Source organism: Silurus aristotelis (assembly GCF_946808225.1).
Source record: "Silurus aristotelis genome assembly, chromosome: 15".
Classification (NCBI taxonomy): Eukaryota; Metazoa; Chordata; class Actinopteri; order Siluriformes; family Siluridae; genus Silurus; species Silurus aristotelis.
This window is the reverse complement of record NC_139588.1, coordinates 12,819,050-12,839,554: the sequence shown is the minus strand read 5'-3', so window position 1 is coordinate 12,839,554 and position 20,505 is coordinate 12,819,050. Positions and strand designations below refer to the sequence as shown.

General features: G+C 36.3%; 2 protein-coding genes across 2 annotated transcripts in view; both read left to right on the top strand.

Annotated features, from left to right (window-relative positions):
• klhl29 (kelch like family member 29) overlaps nt 1-20,505 on the top strand; it is a 189,102-nt gene that overhangs the window by 3,844 nt on the left and 164,753 nt on the right. Inside the window, exon 2 of the mRNA XM_083562105.1 lies at nt 7,607-7,675. The gene's annotated coding sequence lies outside the window, so the exon portion shown is untranslated. The remainder of the gene's footprint in view (nt 1-7,606; nt 7,676-20,505) is intronic.
• Nucleotides 1-20,505, top strand: part of napbb (N-ethylmaleimide-sensitive factor attachment protein, beta b) — a 173,848-nt gene that overhangs the window by 79,201 nt on the left and 74,142 nt on the right. The window lies entirely within an intron of this gene.

The window sequence follows — 20,505 nt, the reverse complement described above, 5'->3', positions numbered from 1 at the left end:
GATACTGGAGAAAGTGGAGAAAAGGGTTTGTGAGCCCACAGTGAAAACAGAAAGCTATGTTTAGCTGCATCTGTAACTCATCATATTGCATTAGGTATGTACTGATATTAGATTTCCTATATTGGAATATCGCACGACCTTTCATAGTTTACAATCTGAACAATATATTTATTTAAAAAAACGGCCGCATTGCTAAAACAAAATTCCTCAGTCAGCGGTAGGAGTGACAGTTCTGCCTTCCACATTTTTCAAACTCTCACAAAACTGTCATACCGTGCACAGAATTATAGAACGGCTTCTCTGAGACGGATACATAAAACGCCGCAATGTTGACTTCTAATTTGTCCAAATTAAGGATTCTTTGCCAAACAGATGTTTCCTTCAGATATCAAGAGAATACATTCTGCCTGAAGATTCTGTCTTTAGGCAGCTGCTTCTGCATCCAAATCAAGTGAATTGTCCATAGGAACAGATTCTCTAACATGGATATACAATAGATTAACCAAAAACCGGGTTTTTTCTAATATGAAAGTACTTAAATACAGGCGTGAGGTGGTTCACACTGAAATCTTTTATTCCATATCAATTTGCACACATCTCACTGGCCTGTTTTTTTCTCCATTTTTGAATCTAATAAGACAGATAATGCAGCTTGTCAAATTAGAAAACAGAAACAGCAAAGTCCTCTGTTTTAAAGACTCTTCAGTGTGCAGACTGTAACAAAGTGCTGACACAGGAGACTTCTTACATAAATGGTAATTAAAAACCTTGGTACAGAAATATTTATGTATCTCTTTGATAAATAAAGTACATTATATTATTAGGCTTAGATGTCTTTGTGAATGAGTTGTTGTAATAGGAACGACCCGTAGCGCCAACGTTCATTCATTTAAACCTGAGTAAGAAACACAGCTACAGTGCTACATTGCCTTACTACTACAGAAAATTTATAAACAACTTCAGAGCAATCAGATTTCAACAGTGCTCCTGAATAATGCAGTATCACTGTTAGAGCATGGGTATAGTAAAAAAGCAGCATGGGGTGCACTATACTTGTTGAATGTCCTGAAGTTCCCAGCAGGGTGTCGGGTATCTCAGCTTATCTGAATTTCGAAATACAGCCAGGTTCTCACTTTAAAAGGAAAACGTACACTCTTTATTTTTTTCCATAATTCAAAAATGAAATAAAAAAAAAAGATTAAAAATATAAATATATATTTTTTTGCATGACTCTCAATATGGTACCCAGGAGTACGGTTCAGATGGAAACAGGCTGTCAGATGTAGTTGGAAAAGAAGTGATGCTGAGGCTTGTTATGCACTGGGGCATTATGTAATAATTTATTTGGCAAGTAAATAATTGAATCAGGCCTCAAGGATAACAGCTCCATCTAGGGCAAAAGTGCGAGCTCAGGTGGAAGCTCACACAGATGATTTATGATTTTCCGCTATGCGCTCGGCCTCCATGGACAAATACGGCGTGGTCTGGAAGATAGCCACAGTGCACTGGCTTTCAGGGCTCACTCTTACCAATTAAATATGGTTTCATCTAAATGTGGTTGAACTCATCACCATGTAAGCGAGGCTGTAAGAACTGGTTTCAGAGAAACACATCTGTTTTGTGGGAACTAAAAAAGACCTAAAAGAGCAATAATAAATAAATAAATAAATAATTAATAAATGGAAAGGAAAATTATTTTTGTATCCGTGTTCTGATTGTGTAGATAAAAAAAAAAAAAAAAAAAGAATTTTAAATAATAAACCTTGGGCCATTTGCTTATTTAATATGTAGTGAATGTAGTAATTAAATTGTTTCTGGCTTTTGGCTCTTGAATGTAACCTAATCAGAAAAAGCTAATTAAAATTAATTATCTCATATAATTATGGGATGACTAATATTAGTGATTTTATATTAGAAAATCTATACTGTATTAAACAATTTAACATGAACTTTTTAAACTGTGCAGTATTTTTATTTATATATTTAAATATAAGACATAAAAATTCATTATTAATACATGAATTATTCATTTCTAATACTGCGCGTGCAGCTTGAAATGTTTAATTATTTTAAAGGTCACTAAAAGGAAAAAAAAATCTATATTTTGATGAATTCTATAAGCAATAGATTATTTAGGCTCAGCATTGTATGATTATCTAGCAGCAGTGTTCAATACCTCTGTTAGCCCAGAAAAAATAGATGTCTACCTCCTTGTGAAGAAGTCATTACACAGCATTGTTTGAAACTGAAACCTTGTAATTCTACTTTACAAGCATTTTTTTTTTTGTCTGAACACTGCTGCTGCAGAAATGCTCATTTTCACCACCATGGATATGGGATTTTAAATGCTATGTTAGCAGGATAGTGTTAATTTTCCGCATGGGCCGTCAAGCTGCTGTAACTGCTGGTGTTGCACCACAAAAACATAAACTAGTAGACACTTGTAGTCATGCTCGATATATATATATATATATATATATATATATATATATATATATATATATATATATATATATATATATATATATATATATATATATATATATAAAATGTGTGTGTGTGTGTGTGTGTGTGTGTGTGTGTGTGTGTGTGTGTGTGATTTATCTAATATGTAATATTTGTAATAATATGTAATAATTGTTTAATAATTGTTTTTTCTTAAAATATACACAATATATTTTGAAATTTACCAAATGTACCGTTTTAATAAAAATTCAGTTGTTCCCCAAAACAAACTATATTCATTTTAAATGAAAAAGCCTTAGCTTATTAGAGAATGTTCCCTCTAGAAGATGGCAAAACTGTGCAAGACTCGTTACTGTTGCGAATTTAAAAACATAATTTAGATTTAATTGGTTTTGGCTGCTGCAGTGTTTATTGTAATTTTTATTATTATTATAAATGAGTAAAAATAAAGAAAACCAGACTGGAAGTGTATTTGTGTATTTACACGTAGTAATCGATGGATTTGCAGCATTCGTTTTCCTATGGCATGGAATGGTACTTGCACTGTAAACACAGAAGAAAGGAAGCACATCTGGTCATTGGTACCACTGCCATGCTGAACCAAAATAGCATGGTACAGAAAATTGCATGTTGCAACCTTTATTTAGAAGTGCTACTGGCATCAGCAGCGCCGTGCATGTGGGATAAAGGCAGCCATGTCCACTGCTATAGGAAACAGGCCACTGAAATGAAAGTGGTGTGAAGTAGAGTGTGTGACGCTGAGCGTAACCTCAGCTGAAATAGAACCTCGTTCTAACACCTCACTGTAACACACCGGAGACGAGCTGAAAGCAGTGTAATTACTGCTCAAATCTGCTGCTGAAAATAGAAAGCTTAGGTGTAGAACCAGAAAAAAAACAGCTTCTGTTAGAGATGCTGCTTAATAATTCTGCACCTCCTAATAGCTGCCTAATAGGAAATTTCCTTTTTTACCCTTTCCTTTAAATAAGTTGCACTTATTTTATGTCTATTATCTGGATTTTAATTGCATAATTAAATGCCATGACCTTAAGTATGTAATCAAATAATTATATTCATTAAGGTTTAATTTTTTCCCTCACATTACGTTTTTTTGATAAATGTAAATTAATTTTCCTCTGTGAATGTGTTATAGACACAGCAGGGAAAAGTGGACCTCTCAGCAGCACTGCATATCAGGTTGTGTGCATTTCGCCATTTTTTTATTTTTTTAATCAGTATTTTTCATTAAATAATTTTTTTAAATCTTTGCCTGTTTTTTTGAAGAAAGGTCTGCTTGAGTAAATTAAGTGAAAGTGAAACCTTATTAATGGTTCATCTTTATCTCAGGGCCGGTAATTGGTCTCTGGTGATTGCCAAGAATTGCGATTAAAGAAACGCCATTAAATCGTGTGTATTATTTCTGCCGTTCAGTTCATCCTCCCGATAACGCTTCTAATTGATTGATAATTGCAAAATTGATTTACGGCCTGAGTTGTGTTGACAGTAAAAAATAAGGACTGAACAAACAATAAATGCAGCTTTTAGATAAAGAACTGGTCTCACTTATTAAAAATTACGTGTAAAGCAAATCTGTCCAATCTTTTGGCTGCACATCAGCACGTTAAAAAAAAAAACAAAAAAAAAAAACTGAATTTAGTTTGTATAAAAAGGTCATGCTTGAAGAGAGGAACGGTCGATTCTTTTTGTTTTTTGTTTCTCCAAAATGATGTTTTCATGGTAAGAAATCGACCATACTTTTTCATTACTGAGTTCATTTGACGTAAAAAGATCTCATCCCCTGATGTACAAAAACGAACGCTAGGAGCAAGATAGAGGGATCAGAATTGCATAAGATAAAAGCAATGAGCAAATGATTTTGTAAAGAAATAATTGGAAACTATTGCTGATTTTATGGAAAAGTAAACATGATTATTTGTTATTGAATTGCATTCTGGAGTAGAGTATGTATGGGCAAGAGAAAAAGAGATGATGTGTGAAATAAGCAAACAATCTGAGCAAACGGGAAAGAATCGTGACCTGACTCATCCTGATGAGATTAACACTAGCTTTCTGAGGCTCGAAACACATTTGTAAAATCTGTTATAGTATTTGAAATATGATTATATTTGTACTATTATTGTATTACATATTGCATATATATATATATATATATATATATATATATATATATATATATATATATATATATATATATATATATATATATATATGCAATAATATGTGTAAAACATAGAAAAACCAAGGTTACCATTAATTTTGTTTATTTGTCAAGACAGAACAGCTCATAAATATACAGTTGTAAATTTTTTAAACTAAGTAAATCATCAGGACACCAAACAGAACTTTTGCCTTGTTTCCACACAGATGATTTTATTTGCCGGATGTGTGCATCATGGCGGATTGTGGTGCTTGATTTGAGACTTGGCGCATCATTAACCCAAATGTTCAGTGATTAAAAATAATGTTTGGGTGAAGTTATTTTTTTGTATCTGAGTAAAGCAAGCTTGTTGTGAATAAATGTGTGTTCTGTTGAAGGTTTTAATTTTGCCTTTTTTATATTAATTAATTATTATTTTATTTTTTTATTACAAACTGTCAAACAGAAATATGTGCTGCATTAATCGCACGTTAATAAAATTTGTGGCGTTGAAATCAAATTGCGTTAACGCATTATTAACCTTTTAATTTCGAAAGCCGTAATATATATAAAGAAAAAAAAATGTATTAATAATGTATTTTTTACCAAGACAAAATTTTTTTTTTTCTATTTTGTGAATTTCAGATAATCACATTCTTATTTGCTTTCTCCTAGTGGAGCAGTTTGTCTCTAGTAGTGGGTTACCACCTCCTGGTACAGCCACACATGCTTACACATTCAGCTGGCAGTTTATTAGTCTCGAGAAATGTACTGAATAAACCCAACAGCTCAGTGTGTTACTAACTACAGGGTACTGTTTATGTAAAATTAGTCATTGCTGCCTCATTGCTGTGGTTCAGACCTCAGCTCAGGTTCCGTCCTGTGTCTCTCCTTGTGTCCATCTGGGTTTCTTCTGGCATCTCCAGCTTCTTTTAATCCTCATCAGCAGGATTGGCTACTCTAAGTTACCCGTAGGTATGAATGAGAAATTGGTGCCATGAGATGGCCTGGTGTTATATTTCCTGTCTCATCCTTATGCCCAATCCATGATTTATAATCCGTAGCTTATGTTACAAGGAGTTTAATACAAAAATTTAATAACATTTTTAATACAGTTTACAAACATTTTGATTAATGATGAATAATTCTATAGACGAATAACACAAAAGGATATTCTTTGTTAAGTAAAATTTACAGTATCTTTGGTAGTTTCAAATATACGATGGAAAATTTGAACTATTATTTTGTGTAAATCATTACATTTTAATTGATTGCTGTTGCACACAAGATTACATGTATGGGGGAACTAATTTTGACACGAAACAATACAGGCTTACAGTATGTTTAGATTTTTTAGAGCGGGTTTTTTAAATCTATTGTGGCTTTACTGTAAAATATATTCCATTGTTCACACTCTGAAGATTTCGGTAACAAACATAATTTCCCCTTAATTTCATTCCACAAATAATCTTTTGTCTTTGTTTTTCTTTTTCTAATTAAAAGATGAGGAGCCCTCACTTTCTGTCAAGGAAAATGGAGAATGTTTTGTGTTTCTTTATCTGAAACAAAATCTGTCAGTGTATGTTTGACTCCAATAGTATTTAGCAGGTATTTCGAAGGTAAGTGAAGTGAAAATCACTTTATAAATAATTCAAACAGTGATAATAATTGGAAAATGATCGAAAACACTTGTCAATCTCTTGTGCTGGTCAGTGAAGCCACTTTCAAACAGTGTGGTCAAGCCTGCTGAGGTAGAGCCTGGAGTGTGTATAAATATGGGGTTTTATAGTAACCACTAAGCAAGCAGCTGCTTCTCCATTCCCACCCCCAAGCGCCTTCCAGTTACCGTAAAACCCTTTGTATAAGCACACCTCAGCTTCTACTGTAGACAACGGTTCATGTAAACCTTTATTTATAAGTTTTCCTTATCACAGCAATTTCTGAGAAAAATCTGCTTTTACCTGCTAAGCATTGGTATCATTAGGAAGTGTTAGAAGCAATTGAAAATCTTCAGCAAGTATCAGAAAAAGCATAAATTCTTTCCACTCCCTCCCTTACTGTGTTTTAATACAAGCACAATGTAAAAAAAATTAAGCATCTATTTGAAGTGACTATATGCTGTATATTCACATATAGCCTGAGCTACACCACTGTTATGTGCGTTTTGCTTAGGTTATCCCTGTTGAATACGCTCAGCATTTCTACGAAATCGAACTCAGCCATCATTGTGAATTCAACAGGAGCACCTTAACTGTGCGAGGTCACACTGAATAAATTTTTAACACAGGTTTCTGAAGTGCTCACAGATTGCACACTTCCCAAACCTATTATTCAGGTCACACGGCATAAACCTTTAACAAGTAGCTTTAGGAAACTGATTACATGATTCTCCTTGTCAATGACTAGTTTTATGCTTAGGACATCTATTGGAAGTCCTTGGAAGAAGTTTGGAAGTGTTTTTCACAGAAGTGAGAAGGAAAAAGCAAGACCCCTCATTGTGGCTGTATAACAGCGTGCAGTGTGCATAGTGCTCAGAGTTTATACAAAGCCTGTGCTATGACTCGTTCACACACACACACACACACACACACACACACACACACACACACACACACACACACACACACACACTTTGTGGAATAACAGGAGAAGCAGTGTTTAGTGCTCTTTTATGTGGCACCCCTCTGTACAGGAGGTTATCCCAGCAGGAGATAACCTCCGACGTACCACCAAGAGAAACGTCTTCAAAACAGGGAAGAATTCATTTCTTGAACAAATGACCTACCTGGAGAGCTTATAGGGTTGAAAGTAATCTAGTACCACTGTTATTTCTACGAGGAAAAACAGAAAGTAAATGAATGAAACACCTAGTACAGAAAAATGGTATAATACCAGAAAGAAACACTAGTCGAGTTGCTGCGTGTGGCTTCCTTTTCCTTTTTTCTGATCTGTGTAATAATTCTGTTATCTTTGGCTTTGCAGGAACACCTGGCTATACTCAAAAGATCTCATTAGACTGTGATGAGCATCATCATCTTCCACAGATTCAAGGTACCTGAAAAGCTTTGTTTGTTTGTTTTTTTTTCATCAAAATCCATCAAAAAAGCACAAAGGAAAAGAGCTATATTATTTTATTCATTGTTGTTAACCTATCTTATTCATTTCTTGTCCGTTTGTATATAGCTATTACTTTGTGGTTGTTGTTTTTTTTTCACTTTGCACCATGCTGTTATGCATACTAACTTAATTTCCCCGATTTGCCTCGCCCGATTGCATTGAACTAGAAAATAAATTCTTTGATTTATAGCTTACCATGGTTGTGTGAAATCCTGACTTGTCCCATGGTAGGATGGTTGTCTTCATGTCTTCCTGGAAATGCCAAACTGCCCACTAGCAAATTCTCTCATTTGACAGAATTTGTACTCACAAAGCTAAAGATCTTTGAAAGGTCATGTTTAGAACATTGTGAATGTCTGAACCTTTGCCCCTGTGTCCATTAAGCAGAATACATTTAAACTGTGTTAGCCTACTGTAATGCCTATGCAGTGCAGCATGCAGTGTTTTATTGTTGAATTTGTGTTAAAGTGTAAATCTGAAAGGAAAATAAACCCTGACTTTTAAGCCTTTTTACATATCCTGGATATGAAGTGTTCTTAATTATTTGGGGTTCAAGAGTCAAGAGTTGGAGTCTTGAGGTTGATTAACTGCAAAGAAAATATATTTAGTACAGATTTATTTTACAGTAAAAATATTGTATTCTAGCAAATATATATACCATGTGTACAGTAATATGATTTTTTTTTATGAACTTGACCAAAAAAACAGGCTAATGACTATAAAAACTTAATGATATTTAACTCTTTATCTGATAATGCTGAATTGTATTTTCTATGTAATTAGCATAGGCTTTGCTTGTATACCATTTATTTTTTAGAGGACATACACTATAGTCTTATAGTTTTATATAGTCTCAAGTTTGTGGACAAGTGATTATCACACCCATATGAGGTTGGATACAATGCTGCGGGCGCACAAGTGTTTTTGTTTGCTTGAGCACAAAGATTTCTCTCTATTTCTCTAGATTTCTCTTGCTGTAAAATGACAATACCCATGTGCACAATGTAAACTGTGTTAAAGGCATAGTTTACCAATGTTGGTATATAAGAAGGAGTAGCCCGAGCCCTGACTTTTGAAATTAGAGCACCGAGTGTAACCCAGGCCTCCTCACCTGATGTCAATACATGACTTTACTAATGCTTTCTTGGCCGAATGAGCACAAATCCCCACAATCACGCTCCAAAATCTAGTGGAAAGCTTTCCAGATGAGTGGACGTTATTATAATAGCAAGTAGGGGACTTAATCAGGAACGGCATGTTCAAATATTTTGGCCAGATAAATAAAAAAAAAAAGCTATTTCTTGTACTCTAGCTTATATAAGCACAAGTGATGAATAGCATATGCTCACAAAACACATTCATAGTAATTCACAGCTCACACTGGTATCAGTGCCGTCAATGAGGCTTGACTGGTCTGTTGCGAAGACCAATGAGGTGTTTACTAGCAATATACAGCAGAGCCAACAACAGAACCACAGCTGCTTTTATGAATGCCAGTGTTCAGGAGAACTTGTATTATTGCATGGGTTTTATATTTTGAGTTTGTGAATTCTACATATATATATATATATATATATATATATATATATATATATATATATATATATATATATATATATATATATATATATATATATATATATATAAATAAAAAACCATTTCATTTCAATCACATCATTTGTCCAAAACCTGGTTTTCTGCATGTTAATTGGGAACCTCCACTGCCTTAAAAACATGGATCATAAATTCTCTGCAAATCAGAAATGTAGACAGTTATTTTATGAATAGCTCCATGTCCTGGGTTATAGCATAATATAGCATGCATAATGTGCTTGATTTGCATAGACATCATTATTTCATCTTTTTTATCCGCACCCCTCGAAATCAGGGGGTGCGAAATCGCTTTCCATCTCCTTAGTCTTCCATGCTTACAACACACACATACACACACACACACACACACACACACACACACACACACACACACACACACAAACACACAGACATACATAGTGATTAAGACATGTCAAGCCCCAGAGAGTGTGGGTGGTGCAGTGTCATGCTGGCCTCCTGGGGCATTTTGTCACAGCAGGGGTCACACCATGCCAGCACGTCTGGCCCATTGAGCTTAATATGTGTGAGTGAATGAGCTGCATTCACAGGCTATCATGATCAAGCACAGTGTATGAGTGCATTTTAAGGCCATTAGACTTGGTGTTGTGCATCGTAGTGTCATCTCAGAAAATATCAAGTGCAAAAATATCCAGGCATGTATTCATTTCCAAAGTTACAACCAAGCAATTGGGTTTGACAGGGACCAAGTCACACTGGTTTTTATGCTCAGGTTCTTGTGTGCAGTATGAACAGCTCAGATGTATAACTCAAAATATTTTTAAGACTTGCATAGATGCCCATTGTATTTATAGTTTTAAACATTTGCTTTTTTTTTCAGATGACCTAAAATTGAAATTATGGTGCAGTGTTTAAATGAAAACATTTCTGGACAATGATGAAAAAAATCACAGAAAACATTTGCTGCATTATTGACTGTGAGTGCTGCCAGTATTCATTGTAAATTAGAAGCATTGAGTTTCAATGGAGGATAATACAGCTTGGCCATAGACTGAATTGCAGCATTTAAGCATGGCAATGAATCTAACTCATTGAAAGAGTACAGAGAAAGCTTCAGGCCAAGACATCAGATTGCTAACAAAATAGATAGTTTTCAATACTGAATCAAATTTAATTGAATTTTGGCTACATACATGCAAGTGATAAATTAAACGAATAAACATAAGGTACAATAGAAAACTGTTATGAGTCAAGTCAAGTCAAGTTTATTTGTATAGCGCTTTTCACAACAGACATTGTCTCAAAGCAGCTTTACAGAAAACAACAGTGAAGGTGAATGGTGTGCGTTTGTCCCTGATGAGCAAGCCGTGGCGACAGTGGCAAGGAAAAACTCCCTTAGATGATATGAGGAAGAAACCTTGAGAGGAACCAGACTCAAAGGGGAACCCATCCTCATATGGCATTATGACCAATACGTAACATAATGGGAGGGCTATAAAGCTGTTTGCCTACAAATTCTACACATAGATTCTACATATTTCTTGCACTGTACTAGAGCGATGAACACAATTCTCGACAAAAAGTAATTTTTTCAAATTAAGAATAGTCTTACACCTCTTCAAAATTTCTCATAGGTGTTTTACTGAGTGTTGTTCCCATGACTGAAGGTCATAGCATTTAATTCAAATCCTTTTTATACTCATCAAACATGTACAGCTTTTGGCAGCTGGCCTCATCCAGAGAGACTTAAAGAAGTGAAAGTTCCCTTTTTTTTACATTAATCTCATTTATACACCGGAGCAGTTGAGGGTTAAAGGCCTTGCTCAAGGTCCTGAGAAGTGACAGCTTGGCTGTGCTGGGATTTAACCTCATGACCTTATACTTAATAGTCCAATGACTCAACCACTGAGCTACTGTTTCACAAACCACTCAGCAAGTCTTCATGCCCTGTAGATGGAATATTTGAAAATACTAAAAAACTTATTAGACTTAGCATTAGACTTATTTGTTAAGAGTTGCCTTAAAGCAGGATCTTTAAAGGTAATTATCTGTATAATGTAACCTTATAGGTGCTAATTACAGCATTGCAAAATCCTTCCCCAGCTTTATGAAATTACACGTAACATTCGAACTCCCAGCCTGTCATCTTGGATCCAAAAATATGATCTGTGCTCAATAAAACCTCAGCATTGAATCAGTTTACAGTTTTGGGTCTGAGATACTGTTCCCCAAACTCCTGATGACCAGCTGTATTTTTGCAAATAAAAATATATATTCTGTCAAGTGACAGGTTACTCAACTTTTCTACAAAGTACTAGGGGACATCTGTGCAGCAATAAAGCTGCAGTCTAACCTCAGGTAGCTATGCAGCTCAGGAAATTTGAGTCATTTGCCCAAGTTATTCTGTTGAATGCCAGGAAGCAGGCTGCAGGGATTTGGAGATGGAGTTGACATAGAGATTGACTCTGACTCAGACGAGCTGTAAAAGGAATGTTACCATTGCCAAATGTCATAGCATTCAGAAACTTTAGAAACAGTGTCAGCTTTACTGACATCGATCGCTTAAGGTCCATCTCTTGTTTTATGGATGACCAAAAGAAAGATCACTAGCTTAGCGAAACATAGGATCCCTCTGAGCTTCTGCTTTTTGCATTGACAGAGATACCTCCAAGAACTCAATACTGACAGCATCTATAGGCCTAATGGATAGTGTTCAGCCAAAGGATCAGGTTAATAATGTGGCTAGTCCTAAATCTTCAGCCTTTTTTTTTTTTTTTTTTTGCATGAATGCACTAATGAACCTTTGTCTTGCATCAATCAGTAGCTGTAGTTATGCAAAAGGACTGCCAAAGGGTTCCATGGGAATTGTGGAATTTAGAGAGAAAGAAAAGAATAGAGAAATATGTTGAAGTTGAGTAGAGTGAGTGAGAATATGTAAGCTTATGCTTTCATTGCAGATTCAGGTTTATAGAACAAGCCAGCCTGTCATCATCATCTGAACAAATGGGAAACCTCTGGACTGTCACTGTCTCAGGAAACACCTCTTGTCACATTGCTTGCTGACAGTTAACACCTCAAACAGCCCTCACACTAACTTATGCCTGCCAATCAGCTGGCCCTGTACTTCTCTTTCCGCATCCTGCTCAGCTCCTATCCAGTGTGTACCCTTCTAGTTCAGCATTAGGAATCTAAAGTGAACGCTGAGCTACTCTGGAGCACACGGCAATGGCTGTTTGTGTTTTTATTCTCATGACAGTATACTCTACAAACTACTTTTTCCACAAGGGGCTGGTGTGGGTGCATCTTTTCATTCCAAACAAGCAAAAGCAACACCAAATTCTTCCTGTTTAAATCTAATGATTTTAATTTTCAATGATTATCAGGTGTTCCCTTGATTGGTTGGAATAAAAACCTGCACCCACACTGGCCCTTTGTGGAAAAGATTGGACACCACTGAATTAGACCTTTAAATCTCTGAGACCTAAAGGAAGTAATTTCTAATTAAATAGCAATAAAAAAATCCCAGCTGAATAAACACATCCATAGACCTCTATCACAGGACCTGACTTAAACCAGCCTGTAGAAACAAACTGGTAGGAAAAGCATGGGGTGATTATGATAAAGTTCCCACTAGTCTGCTTCTATCCTTAGACGAATGTCACTGGACTTAGCCTAATTCACCTTAAACTGGCCATAAAACAAGCATATTGAAATACCTGATCAAATTCCTGCTGCCTGGAGGGAGTTTGTAAACCTTAAAAAAAGATGTTCATTTATTGATTCATTCATCTTCAGTAACCACTTTAGTGCCCACACAATTTCATTTCAACACTAAAACATGAAATATATGGTTTTATTCATTTTGATTTGCAGTCAGTGACTGATTAATTTTAGCATTTTATTTATATAAAAGTTTTCTTGTTTGTTAAGGAGGGCCATTTTACTCAGTTATATATTTATGAATAAAGCATTAGACCCCCGAAGCAGTTAAATCATTGTTTCTTTTTTTGGCATGAAAAAAACAACTTTACTAAAAACACCCAGACAATACTTCTACAACTAGCTGTATATGCATAAATAAATTGCAATTATATTGAATTTGTGCTCTTGTATGTTAATTTTAAGGCTTTCAAAATAGCATTTCTGTATAGACAGAAGCACCTTTTAGCTTTGCTGAAATGAATTCCTCATCTTTACATGTACAGCTCAATAGCTTTTTAAATAAGTGTGTTTAATGTAAATTGGGTGTATATAAGGGGTAAATTAGGCTTGAGATTGAGTCCACAAACATTAGTAAAATGTTACATTGAAGTGTAATGTTTCATATGTTTTATTTGGAGCTACTGTACATTTAATTTAGGATCACGTGCTGTAGAAGAATGGGGCTGCTTTGGGTACTTTGTTGCCTTAGTTGTTAGATTGGATTGGCGGTTCAGATTGGCGGTTTTGGATCATACTCTTTGTTTGGGTTTGCATTGGGTAAAAAATGTCTGCAATTCAGCAGGCAGACCATCTCCAAAAACCACACTGGAAAGATTGAGGCCAACCAAAACTTATGAAAACAGCAGCAGAATGGCTTGGAAGAGAATTAGTGACCCTTATGACCAAATCCAGATCCAATTTTTGTGAAACAGGATAATATATATTTTCCTGTTTCTCTGTAATGTGTGTGTGTATATATATATATATATATATATATATAAGATGTGGTGCATCATAATATATATAAGATGTGGTGCATCATTGGCATCACTGTGAGTGTTAAAGCATGACATGACATGAGGCTAAGGTTAGCGATATTTGCTTTGGTAGTTGCTTTTATTTTTCTCTACAGCAGCAGGACATCCATTAGTGGTGTTTGTAGTTCCACTAAAAGGATTTCAGCGAGATTTATAGACTTTCTCCATGTGCTCTACAGATGTCAAACACATGGTATAGCTGGAAATTGGAGGTGCTTGACCTATATGGATGCATTCCTGAGGTGCATGCCATTTCATTATATATCACTTTCAACTTTTGACTCAAATCTGTTTTTAGTCTTATGAAAAATATTCTGTTGAATGTTTCAGTCATGCAGATGCGGATTTAAATATGGTGAAAATGCCTGCAAGACATTTTCTTTTACTTTGGAAAAAGACTCCATAACAGTTTTATTATTTGTCTCTATTTTTCCTCAGTGGGTAGAAAGTACATGACAAGAACAAACCCACTGCTATTTAAGAGCACCACTGGAAGCTATTTTAGTGAATATATTACACAAGGAATCGCGGGTACATGTCAGATGTCAAAGCGTGACCCCTTTAAGTCAATCATCATTGTCTCTTCAGGGCTCTATTCAGGAATTGACCTTATTTAATCCGATATTGTAGGTTAAACCCTTCCTTAATTTGTCTTCCCATATATCCCATTAAAGGAATTGCAGTGCCTATGTAAATGGGGACTCAAGAACTGTGGTAATACAGGGAATGGAAAGGACACACAGAATCTGAACACAGCAGAGATGCTACTCCATCAGCCCAAATCAGCTCTGACAAATCCTCCTTCATCTCATTTAGATATACGATGGCTGACTCTAAGGGCTGCCATAAAATATATCTTTCCCTTAACCTGATTCACTGCTTTCATTGCTTGAGTGCTGCTGTGGAGTCAGTTTTCCTAATCTCTAACGTGGTGATATTGACCATCAGTAAATGAGACAAATGTCAAAGAATGCGGGAAAGTTCTTTCCTCAGATCATACATGCTTAGGTTGTGTATTAACGGATAGTAGGAGGTGTAAGTGTTTGGGATTTATATTCTGAAGTCTGGACCTTGTTTACATGGAATTATGCTTACCAACGACATTAATAGGAACATCTTTACACCTGCCCATTAATGTAATTATCCAATCCATTCATGCTGCAGCAGTTAGGTGTTGATAAAAATGGCCAAAAGCTTCTTAGTCAACATCATAATGAAGGGGAAAATTTTTAATACTGGTTGTGCCAGACAGGCTGCAGACAGGTTGAAAATCCTAGGATTTTTATACACAGCAGTCTCTTAAATTTACACAGAACTCAACCAAATGAGACAGTTGTTGATTGGAAAAAAAACCAGGCGATGTCTTTTCAGTCTTCAACTGTTTAATTTCAGTGAGCCAGTGACCTCTGGTTCCTGTTTTTGGCTGACAGGAATGAAACCCAATTTGGTCTTTTGCTTTTGTAGCCCATCGGCCCTAAGATTTGTGGTGATGTGCATTCCGAAATGCTTTTCTGCTCACCACAGTTGTAAAAGTGCTCAGTTGAGTTATGGGAGCCTTCATTACAGTTATGTATCAACAAAGTCATGTATTTGCATATAACATATGGAAGTTGCATTACATTGTAGCAACTGTATTATGTATGCAGTCTTTATGAGACTTGATGCCCACTGATAAAAACCTGTTAGATTGTTTATATTACTTGTACATAAAGGTTGCCATTTTAAAACCATTTCCCTGGGCACAGAAAATTGAAGTGGATATTCCTAAAACAGACCAGGGATTCTTTGTTAATGCATGCATTCAGTCTTCCATGTGTTGTTAACAATCATGGATTTTTTTTAGCTTAAAATGTCTCCCCGTTTTGAAAGGATCATGTTTTGTTTAGGCTGTGAAAATCAATGTGTCTCAGGTGTATAAAAGAGTTTAATATCTCTGTCAGCTAAGGAGTCAGTGATGGTTGTCATTTCACTTAATTGCTCTTAGCTCAAAGTAGGTCAGACAGCTCAGTGTCCTGGAAATCTAACTTTTCATTGTTTTTTTGCTTTTTTGCCATGCCTACACAAACCTTGAATGCTAACAGATATTAATTATTGTGTTCTCTACTATCTTGGTTTTTTAACTTTACTCGTTTCCTGTTCCTCTGACAAAATCCGAGCAAATCCTTGCTCCAGCCCTCGTAAAGCTCAGCACATGAGCTTCCCTGTACACTTTCTGCTGCTTATTTATGGCTTTAGTCAACCATTGTACACAGTAATGTGAGGGACAAGTGGGCCAGTGAGGTTTGTGTGTGGGTGTTTGAAGCCAGAAGCCCCCTGCCTCGGGGGCCTGTGTTTTTCCTTTCCTCAGGTTAATGGAGCATGAGCTGTAGAGGTGGGTGTGTAAAACGCACCCGATAGGCCTGAAGGGGCATTGTGCAGCCCCGTGACCGGGGCCAGGCAGCTGGGGAAGGCATTAGGTAAAGTCTTCAAGCAGGTCCACATTCCTCCTCCACACCATGCTCAGGTACTGAAAGGCCCTCATTTCCTCCAGCCCTCTCTCGCTGGACCACTTAGATTCATATTGCAGCCAAGGACACTCAGGCATATGCAGATTTATCACTTAAACTCTATCATAAACACACCGGACGAATATAACTTTTACAGCCTAAGGGCCCATGCCCTGAGGAACACAGATACTGTAAGTTAAGCAAGAGTTAGAGAAATGCTTTCTCTTTTATTCCACTCCACCAATTGTGTTTTTTGGCCCCGATGTCTCAGGATTCCAAAGATAGTACAGTCTGACTTTTGTGTGTTGTTTTTCGAGTGCAAGCTTTCATTGGCAGCTTCACTGGCATTTATATGAGGTTAGAGAAGCTTTTGGGACACACAGGGAGGCTTCAGGGATCTGACCCTAGTTGTGCACATCTCGCTTAGTTTAGTGATGGAGCTGCAAAATGAAGATTCTGCACTAAGACTGATCTTTTTTGCGCACTGCTCTTTGTTTCTTCAACACTTGCTTTGGAGGATTCTTTTCTGGCTCATGCCTTGTGGCTATGTAGCTCAGTAGCTCTCTCAGCTTCCGAGCACCATCTGTGCCGGACACTCGGCATGTTTTCATTGCACTTCATATTCTAGTCACACCCAAATACCAAGCCATCAGTTTAGATGGCGATGACATGTGCTCTCAAACTCTGTATTTGAAAGTCAAATTTCTTTCTTGATTCCATTTGTGAACAGATTGTAAGACAGACTTTGATGACTTAGTCTTTCACCTTTCCAAGAAGCTTGTGGCTACGTGCTGGTCGATCCGTCATTCTGTACTAATTTAAAAACTCGCTGAAGGGGAGGATTAAACTCTTCTTCATAACACTGATTGACACGAGTATTGCACGGAATCTGTGATGCCAATGCTTCATCAAACACATATTCTAATTGTAAAATGGCAGTTCTGTGAATTTACACCACCAATAGTTACAGGACATACCTTTTTTTTTTAATCATTTTTAGTGGTGGTTCTAATTAACACTGGGCTGCACAGGTGTGTTATAATGGTGAAAACAGAATACTATTGATTACTTGTATGTTTTATAGATATATTTGAAAGCAACATACAAATAACATACAGTCATTGTATAATACATAGTATCAGAGTATTTGAGAATACATACCTGATCATCATAGTAAATGACTCATATTCCAGACCATTTTTACCCCAGCCTTTTTGCTATGGTATCTTTAAGACAACTATAGGGTTATCCAATACAAAAAAATATAATCCAGTAAGCTTTCTTTTTGAAGTCTTGCTTACCCTGGGTTCAGAATTTCTCTTAATAAACTAGATAAGAAAAGACATTTGATTTGATTTAAAGCAGCAGTAATCCTTTTAAGATTAGGAGAACTGAATCCTTTCATGCCAAGACTGCACAGATGATGGTTTATCTTATGTTCAAGTAACCAAGGTACACTTTCAATACATCATAACGTTTGACCTAGAATGGTATTACAATGTGGTGAAGGTGTTTTTCAACGCCAGAAAGAAAAAATTCATCTTGTAAAATGTACATCGGGAAAAGTTTTCTGTAAATCTGAGATATACCTAAGCAAAACCAAAGGAAGTGTCTGAGTGTTCCAAAAACATGTTTGTATTTCGAACACGTAGCTGGTTTTAGGGTTTATTCGTTTACGGATATAAAGGTTGCAGTATAAACTGGAGAAAATTTTCAACTGTGTTTCTCTGGCATTATTACAAATAACGCATTATTCATAGCCTTTATAGCTTTGTTTGGTACTTATCTATATGGAAAACTACCAATATATCATTCCCAGAGATTTATTAGATATTGCTTATGTAGTATATTTTGAATTATTGTGTTTTAAATTTATAATGCACGCAGCCCTTTATATTTTCACAGTATGTGAAACTGAAGGCCTTGAAGCATTTTTTCATTCCTCTTTTCCATGTTCAAATAAATAGCTGTTTGAAAATAACAGGACTACACCTGATATAAAGAATGACTGGTAGCTTCAGAACACAATAATGTCCACCAAATTAGTCAGGGCAACCATGTGGTAAGATCAGAGGCATGCTGGCTAATAGAAACATGGGGGGCACTTTCTTATCGAGATCAAACCTCTCCAGCAGCTCGACTAATGTGACTAAAGCAGCTTGTAGCACAGGACACAGAGCGCTGAAGATTTTCTTCCCCTCTGTGCTATAATTATTGATGCACGGCCTGCAGTGACATTTGCAGCTGCAGTTGAAGCATGTCGGAAGTCATTATTGATCACAGCTGTATTAGTAGTCACATGAAATTGCAAGTGAAGTCTGTATCAAGTTGTGCAGCGAGGACAGCAACGAGGAAATTATTAGAGGAATTTATTTATTTATTTATTTTTTTTTTTTTGCGTCTTTACACTGCTAGAACGAAGGAACATAAAACTAACAGTCATTATGCATGCATACTTAAATTGTACCTGACCTGTCAAAGAGATGAGCGATGGTGGAGTAGTACATGTTATTGCATTCTTATGTACAATTGCTAAACCAGTTCAAAGAATGCACTTGTTTCGCATATAACGTACAAGAAATGCATTGTTATTATTTATTATCCTCCATTTCTGTTCAGAGCTTCAGCACTTCCATTTGGGTTTATACAACGCTCTCTCATTTGCATTTGCATTGCTATTGGCAAATGGTTTTATTCAAAGCAACTTACTATTATAGTCTAAGCAGATGACTAGATGATGGTTAGCAACCTTACTCAAGGCTCCAAAAGTGGCTCTTCTGCAGTGCTGGGATTTGAACAGTTTTCTAGTTGTTAGCTCAGACTCACCACTGCACACACTATTCACCTAACCATGCACACTTGGGTACCTGACATTAGCTGTTCATCTTAAATTACATTTCATTCTTTAGTGCTCAAGATTTTAGCAGCCTTGAACTCATTAAACTGTAAAAATGCATATTATGTAAAACAGCTAGTCAACTCTTATGCTCAATGCACTCATATGCATCCTCTTATTGTTCTCTTTACCTTCCTAGCATCAACAAAGTCTATTTCCCCCCATTTCTAGTGCAGTTTAGTCACCTGCCAATACTCACCCACCAGCCAGCTGTCCGCTCTCATCTGACAGCTACCTGAGTACCTGAGTTGCTGCTTGACATTCATGGAAATGACTTTTTCTTGGCCCACATGCACCTTAATACCTAAACTGCTTTCTCCTCCTATAAACTCAACAGTGTCCTCGGTTTTTAGAGTCTGCAGTCTGAGGTATATTGAAATTTATATATACCGAACAGCACCCGGATAATTTTCAGGGTGGACCATGGCCAAAATATCAAACAGACTACTAGATTACAAAACCTAAATTACCTATTAAATAACCCCAATTAGAAAGACAAACCACTTCACTAAACCCCCTCACCAAAATCAGGGAAGAAACCCACACCCAACAAAATTGCAGCCACACCCCTACTACTGGTGAACACAACAACACACATATGTACATATATTTACAACTAACATAATACAGTGAGTGTTTACAATCTTTGAAATGGGACAGGGCAAATTGGAAGTCAGGACGGGCGTAGTTCAGTAACAGGTCGTCACAAAACACGAAACAGAATAATCACGAAACTTAAGGATGTGAGCGTCGCCCAAGTGAGTTCCCCACAATTTAATTTAGCTGGAGTGCAGTGAAGGCTTGGACTGGAGTCTCAGAATAGCACCTGCACACATACAAACCACACATCCCATACAATGCAATACAACCAACAAAATACTGCAGGTTGTATCACCTCATTCAAGAGCCATTTTTCCAATATATTCATATGCCACACATCTCGTAAATGAAGCTTTGGGAATGTGTATGCATAATATTTGAGCTTACGAGGATGTGATTTGACATGATAATAAGGAGCATTTTTTTATCACAGGTGTCAAAATCTCAGATGGTTTTGTAGGAGTTAAGCTG